We start from the raw sequence: 8,436 nt of genomic DNA, 5'->3' as shown, positions 1-8,436 counted from the left end.
GTGTTAAGGTCAGGTATTCTATCTGCCACTACCTTTATAAAGAGTCAGCTCAGTGGTGTAGGCAGAATAGTTGGTGACCTATGAATTTTTTAAACCTCGATGAGCAGTTTGTTAGGCATTTCCTTCTATCTATTGTGGTTAGTTTATCTTCAGTGTCTGATTGTCCTTTCCTGTGGATCACCTCTCTGATCCTATCTTAGTTAGAGGGATTTTTTTTAATTTAAAATTATAAATTTTTATTTTTTTATTTTTCAATTTTATTTATATGTGGAATATATTGAAAATGGTATACAGTTAGACTGTTCTTGGTGCCCTCTTCCCACCACCGGTTCCCCTTCCCCGCTCCCAACAATGAGTGTCCAGGTTGACCATGCTATATTCATACTTTTACACATATTCAGATGTAGCTCCTCCATTAATCAACCTCAGCTTTCTTCCTCTTCTATCCTTCCATTCTAACTTTGCTGAGATTTTAGTTGGAGGGATTTAGAGGTGAAAGCAGGTTTATTCAAAGGCAAGTAGTGTTGCTTTCAATGGTGAGGGTTAGGTGAGGGGAAGGAGCTATAGTAATGATACAGGAATAGGGTAATGTATAGGGTATGATCAAGTTGAGTAAGAGTTTAAGTATAATAAGATAGTATCTGGTTGAGATGAGAGATAGTGAATATATAGTAGGATTCTTATAGTCAATGTAGAGTGTTTAGGTATAATGATATGAAATAGATTGAATATAAGACAAGGAGATACAGAAACATAAAAAATGTTTTGAGAGAAGAGAGTAGATAGATATAGGGAGGAAGCTTGTAAAAGGAATAAAAGAGGTAACAAATAACAAAACAACCAACCAACTAACAATAACAATGGCAAATCAAAAACAAAACAAAAAATAAAAACATTAACAGCAATGAACTAAACAACACTGCACATATACACATAAAGGGCTGACTTGACCTCTGCAGACCTCCTGGGTCTGCCTGTATACTTTCAGCTGTTTAATGTTTGCTCACTGTAATAGGTTCTAGAGCATATTCCATTATCTCTCATTTGCTCAGTAACCCATTGTCAGTTTTTGGACCCACTTTTTGAGTGCCTGCACCCCTCCCTCACCTCTCACTTCTTTGCCCTCAGGTCTCAGGGCAGCAGGTGTCATGGTAAATGGGTTCCGTGTAAGCACAGGTTCTGTGCCTTCTGGCCCTGGGCCTGAGCCTCCCTACCCACACAGGTGGAGGGTGTCCAGTGTAATCTTGGAGCCCCCCCCCATGACCCTGTGTAGGTTCTGTGCCTGGGCACCATGGGCACCTCCTGTTTTCTGTACATTAAAACATGACCACCTCAGGGGTAGACCCCCAAATCTTAGCCCACCAGGGTCCCTGCAGCTGCTCTGGGCAATTGTTTGCTGAGAAACACAGTTACCTTACTGTCCTGTGGGTCCAGGTCTCTGGAGGGCACAGTGCACTGCTGCAGGTACAGGATTCTGGTGAGCACATGGGCTTTCCAATCTTTTTTTTTTTTTTTTTTATTCTGTCCCTGAAGCATGGTGCTGGTCACTTAAAATGTTGGAGTTCTGCTGCCGCTTATATCACCTCAAGTCCTTGGCTTCCTTGCCAAGAATTTCTTGGGGCCACAGAGCTGAAGATGTGGCTTGAGCAGGTGGCACAAGATAGCATGGGTCTCTGTAGCAGTGGCTTCACCAGGTCAGCTGCACGCTTGGCCTCGTTGCTCTAGAGAAAACTGTTAATGATAGGAGTAGGCAGGTGCCTGAAGCCTAATGAAAGTGTCTTGCACGAGGACAGTTCCCTCAGCCCCTCTCAGTCACCTCCGTTCTTTACACACACTCCAAACTTTAAAACTTTATCCACAAGAAAAGTGGTAAGTCAAAGAATAGAGAAAAATACTCTCAAAAATAAAAAAACAGGCCAGGCGTGGTGGCGCATGCTTGTAATCTTAGGGCTTGGGAGGCTGAGACAGGAGGATTGTGCAGTTTCAAAGCCAGCCTCAGCTACTTAGTGAGGCTTTCAGCAACTGAGAACCTGTTTCCAAAAAAATATATAAAATAAGTCTGGGAGTGTAGCCTGGACGTAGAAAAACTCCTGGGTTCCATTACCGGAACTGCAAAAACAAAAACAAAAACAAAAAAAATAAAAAAGACATGTTTTCAGAATGCATAAGAATCCCTATGACTCAAAAATAAAAGTGTGTATTTATTTATTTATTTATTTATTTATTTATTTATTTAGGTACTGGGAATTGAACACAGATGCATTCTACCTTCAAGCTACATTCCCAGTCTTCTTTGTTATTTTTAAATAGGGTCTCTCTAAGTTGCTCCGAGTCTTGCTAAGTTGCTGAGACTGGCCTTGAATCTGCCATCTCCCTGTCTCAGCCTCACACGTACTGCAATTATAGGTGTGTGCCACCACATCCAGCTAAAACAATCACAATTTAAAATATGGCTAAAAAAGCTGGGCATGGTGGTGCAAGTTTATAATCCCAGTACTTGAGAGACTGAGACAAGAGGATTACAGATTTGTGACTAGTCTCAGTTACTTAGTGAGGCCTTCCACAACTTAGTAAAATCCTGTTTCAAAATAAAGAATAAAAAATAGGACTGGGGGTGCCACTCAGAGGTAGAATGCCCCTAGATCCAATCCCCAGTGGTGCAAAAAAAAAAACTTTAAAAAAAAAATTAAATATGGGCTAAAGACTTGAGCTAGCATTTACAAGGAATATCCTCAAATGACCGATTCATACATGAAAAATGTGTATGCAGTAAAAGAACTTCAAATAGGCCCATCTCATCTATTGCTGTTGAGAAAGGAAAGTGAGGTAAACAATTTGGGAAATAATTTGTGTCTCATAAATGTAAGCATACACTCGACCGTGTGACCTACCAATTCCATTCTTTAGGTCTTCAAAAGAAGTAAAAATTTCATATCTGACAAAAGAACTAATAAAACCATGTTAATGAAGGCCTTATTTATAGAAAACAAACATTGGAAATAGACAATTTAAAAGGAGAATGACTATACAATTAGATATATGTACACAATAAGTCATAGCAGGCAACAGAACTGAAGTGAACTATTGATAGACCCAAAACACAGAAGGATCTCAGAATCACAGTCCTGGCCAAAAGAAAGCCAGACACAAAGGAATATATAATGTGTGACTTTATTTATATGAAAACTAATCTGTAGCAAAAGAAATCAAGCCAGTAGTTGCCTTGGGGTTTAGGGGCTGAGTGACATGGCAGAGATTAACTGGAAGGGATACAAAGAAGCTTTCTGGGATGTTATAAATGTTCTTACTCTTATAAAGAGCAGATTAAAGGAGTCCACACATTTGCCAAAACATGTTGCATTTAATATTTGTGCATTTTGTTATGTCAATTATCCACCAATAAAAATAGTACAAGCAAAGCTACTATGAACATTCAGGTACAGGATTTTATGTGGATTTAAATTTTAATTTTTCTGATAAGTGTCCAGGAATGTGACTGCCAGGTAATATGATAAGTATATGCCTGCCACGACCTTGCCTCCCTTGGAGTCTGCGTGACCTTGCACGCATGGCGTGGCACGCTTCAAGGAAAGCAGCCCTGAGGAAGGATGGTTCCTGGTCAGACAACTCCCCGTTCTGGGATGTTCTTTTGTAGCTACTGTCTTTTGGTAATGATTCTATTAACTTTGCACACACATGGCTCCAGTGATGTAGAACGAGGTCCCAATCAGGACTGTGGGAATGGGTGACACTGATTCCGTGGAAGCTAAATTTTCTGGTAATATGTTTGAGCTCTCAGATGCCCCCTGCCTTGCTCCAAGCTATAATAAAATTGGCTAGAGAAGAAAAAGGGGATTTCGGCACATTAGTGGATATATTACAACAGCAAGATATACTTCAGGAAAGCCCAAAAGAGAATTTAGTCATGCAAAAAGCTAATCGGTACCATTTACTGGAGATGAGGTAAATGAATTTATTGAAGCTCTTCGATGGATAGGAAATCAATTGGTAAAAACACGGTATCAATTATCTCTGAGATGTCATTGAAACATTAATCAATATTATTAAAAAGTTGAATTCTCAAACTCTGGGTGTGACTCCTGTTCCTTCCAGAATTTGCCTCTAAGGCCCACCTACAAGGCCAGGGGGCTGATCTTAATCACAAGGTCTGGGGGCTGATCTTAAAAACAAGACCTGTAATCATAGGGCTAATCACAAGACCTGTGATGTCACAGGCCTTCATTTTGTCTTGCTTATGATTGGTGATTTACATGTCCTTCACTTAGTACCCCACTATTGTTCTTTGGTGTTTACACTTTTCTACTAGGAATTTCACTGGTGAAGGGTATAAGATTTTGGTTTTAGAAAACAAACTTTGTCAGTTGCACGAGAGGCAATTGTCCGAGTCCGTCATTTCAGGTCTCTCCCTCCCACGTCCCGGAGACGAATCTCCACATTAGCATCGTAAACAGGGATTTGAAAAGTCCCTGTACAAAAGAGGGAAGGGTCCACTGCAGAAGCAGCAGAAAAAGCCGAATCCTTGCCCACTTTCCAAGACCCCTGTCCCGACGGTCTTGTTGCTCCGGCCGAGCTTGTCCATCGCATTTGCCTACTTATCATTATTATTATAAAACTTATTATTTTATTTGTAAGTTTGTCTGCTTTAAGAAATTGTTAACCTATTTTCTAGAGTAGCCATATGTAACATTCTACATTCCTACAAAGTATGAGAAATCTGGTTTCTCCACATAATGATCTTAATTTGCATTTCCCTAGTAGCAAGTGATGTTAAACATCTTTTCCTATGCTTACATCTATCATGAAATACCTCTTTATCTATTTCTCACTTATAATTGGAATTTTTTAGAGATTCCTTTAGATATAGTAAATATGAGTCCATTATCAAATACACAGCTTACAATTATTTTCTCCTTCCAGAGGCTTGTCTTTTTATCCACTTAACAGAAACTTTAGCAGAGACAGCGGTGGGTTTTTTTTTATGAATTTCAATTTATTGATTCTTTTATTTCATAGAGCATGTTTTTAGTGCCATGTCTAGAAACTTCACCAACTCTTCATCCTGGAAAAATTTTCTCCTATGTTTTCTTAGCCAAAAAATGAAAAACAACCAAAATGTTCCTCAGTAGACGCATAATGAAGCAAGTTGATATGCCCGTTCAGCAATAAAAAGGGATAAATTATTGATTCATGCAGCAAATCAGGTAGATCTCAAAGGGTAAGTGGAAAAAGGCATTCTTAAAAGGTTGACTATTGTATGGCTCTGTTTATATATCATTCTTCAAATGAGAACATTTTAAAAATGGAAGACAAATTAGTGGTTGCCAGGCTTTCGGGTGCTGCAGGGAAGGAGGGACTACAGAAGGGTCGCCCAAAGTAGATCTTGGTGGGGGTGGAATAGTTCTCCAGCTTCATGGTAACACAGATCTATGCATGTGATGAAATGTCATTCAATAATACACACTATACCAATGCCAGTTTCTTGGTTTTCATATCATGCTATAAAATATAAACAATGGGGAGAACTGGCCAAAGAACACTGGAACTTTTTGAAAATTCCTATGAGTCTCTATTTGAAAAGTTAAAGGTGCATAAAAAGAAGTTCCACTTCCAGGTCCATACCCAAGAGAACTGAAAATATGTGTCCACACAAAATATTACACAGGCATATTAATAGCAGCATTACTCATAATAGTCAAAAGGTGCAAACAACTGAAATGTCAGCTGGTGAGTGGATAGGCAGCTGTGCCGTCCATTCCCATAGTGGGATTGGGAACTGATTGGGACACATGCCAGGCTGATGAAACTCCATTAGCAGAGGGACTCGAGCCAATAACTCATAGGAGAGCAAATGCTAAAGGCTTTTAAATATGTGAACATGTTAAAAATTTCACATCATCACAGAAAGATAAATTAAAACACTGAGTCACTATGCTTTACTCATCAGATTAGTGATGATCAAATTTTCAAATTAATTATTAATAATAATTATTAATTAATTAATAATTATTCAGGGAGAGGGAGAGGGTCAGAAAATTAGTTCTTTTCTCCTCCTCTCTCTTTCTTTCTTTCTTTCTCTCTCTCAGTGTAAATTTCATTCGACTTATCTTCAACTTACAGAATTTTCTTCTGCTTACTCATATATTCTGTGAGCTCTTCTAGTGATTTTTCACTTGTGCTTTTCAACTTCAAATTTTTATTTAGTTCTCTCTCTCTCTCTCTCTCTCTCTCTCTCTCTCTCTCTCTCCCTCTCTTTTGAAGATTGAACCCCAGAGGCACTCCCAGGCCTGTTCATTTTTATTTTTGAAACAGGGTCTCACTAAGTACATGAGGCTAATCTTGAACCTGGAACCCTCCTGTCTCAGACTCCCAAGTTACTGGATCACAGGCGCGCATCATTATGCCCAGCCCTTGGTTGTCTTTTTTATAATTTCTACCTCATTATTGATGATCTCTATATGGTGAGACATCATTGTTGATATTTTCCAATATGTCTTTAAATGTGTTTTTTATTTTGTTGAGAATGTTTATGAGAGTTGACCTAACATCTGTCATGAGCAAAGTTTCTAAGATCCTAAGACCAGTAAGTCACATCACACACAATTTATGTCTTTCCATAATGTCACAAGGTTTAGTCAACACACAAAGGTTAGAATATGAAAGAACTTATCAGGAAGTTATCTAGGTAAAGTTAAGCTAAGTTCGAATGCTGGGTGGCTGCTTTGCCAAAGCAAATTATCTATAAATGAGCATTGAGCAACGCACTTCATATTAGAAAATCTAACAATTTAAGTTAAACAAGTATACTAGACAAACTTCCAAGTCCATTAATTAGAGTAGTTACTTATCAAATAAACCAGTAGGGGGAAAAGGAATAACAAACCAAGTCCAGGAATGGAAGAGGAGATTCTGAAGTTGGCCTGAGAACCAAAAAGCTGGAGTCATGCTGAACCTCTGTTAGCAATAAAAGCAGGACCAGGGCAAGTCGCTGGATTGGAGTTCAGAACATTTGTTGTGGAATAAGAAAATCTTAGTGTGCTACTTGTGGAAAAATTGCTTTTTTATAGGATTTCTGTGGATGCTGCCAAGTATATTTGATAAGCTCATCCAGGCTTATCAAAACCTACCAGACTCCTGTCAGTAGCCACGGATGTACTGATGACATAAACCAATCCGAGATATGAAGGCATTTTAGATACAAGGGTTTGTTATCAACTGCAGCACAAGCATGTTAATCTGAGCCATATGTTGACACATGCAGACAAGTTGTTTGAGTTTCTGAAGTTGTTTGAGCGATATGCTGATGTCCAAACAAGTTGTTTATGTGTTCCTAAAATTGTTTTATGTTCCATGCTCTATACAAAATTTTTGATAATAAATACAATATCTGGGATTTCTTGAGTATAGTTTCTTTTCACTGATATTTTTTCCCTTTTAAAAATGTCTTTACATTCCTATTTCTTTGCACTTCTCATGATTTTTTGTTGGAAAAAATGAACATTAAGAAATGTAGCATCTCTAGACCAGCTGGGCGTGGTGGCACACTCTTGTAATCTCCACACTTGGGAGGCTGAGACAGGAGGATCGCACAGCTTTGAAGCCAGCCTCAGCTACTTAGTGAGGCTCTCAACAACTTAGTGAGACCCTGTTTCCAAATAAAATATAAAATAGGTCTGGGAGGATAGCCCGGAGGTAGAAAGCCTCTGGGTTCCATCCTCAGTTCAATTAAAAAAAAAAAAAAAGTAGCATCTCAAACTGGGTGTGGTGGCGCTTTGTAATCCCAGCATTTGGGAGGCTGAGACTGGAGGATTGCGGTTCATGGACAGCCTCAGCTACTTAGTGAGGCCCTCCGCAACTTAGTGAGACCCTATCTCAATATAAATAATAAAAAACAGGGCAGGGGTATAGCTCGGAAGTCAAATGCCCCTGGGTTCCATCCCCAGACCTGAAAAAAAAAGAAAAAAAAAAAAAAATATATATATATATATATATATTTATATATATGACGCATCTCTGAAAATGTGTTATTGGTTTTATTATTTCCATTTCTGTTGGTTTGTTTAATGACTTTTCTGGATTAAGTATCTAATTATTTTTCTAGTTAGCTAATTATTATCTAATAATTATCTATTTTTTGTCATGTGCAGGCATGGAAATCTTTCTTGGATTTGTTTAATGCCAGCTAATGACTGCACAGAGGTTTATTAAAGTTCCTTGCGCCAGTAAATTTTTCTGCCTCTGCTGAAGAACTCTCTGTGTGTTGAACCTAGCCTTCAATGCTCCAGCAAACACCTGAGAGAGCTTCAAAGTCAATCAAAGGCTAACACATAGATCAATCTAGGGCATGGATATGCATGTGGCCTTCTAGATTTCCAGGAATATGCTGTAACTTTTCCAAGGCCTCTGTGGAGGGGAAAA

This window comes from Muscardinus avellanarius (genome assembly GCF_963383645.1).
Source record: "Muscardinus avellanarius genome assembly, chromosome: 4".
NCBI lineage: Eukaryota > Metazoa > Chordata > Mammalia > Rodentia > Gliridae > Muscardinus > Muscardinus avellanarius.
The sequence above is the reverse complement of the archived record's forward strand: the minus strand, read 5'-3'. Positions refer to the sequence as shown.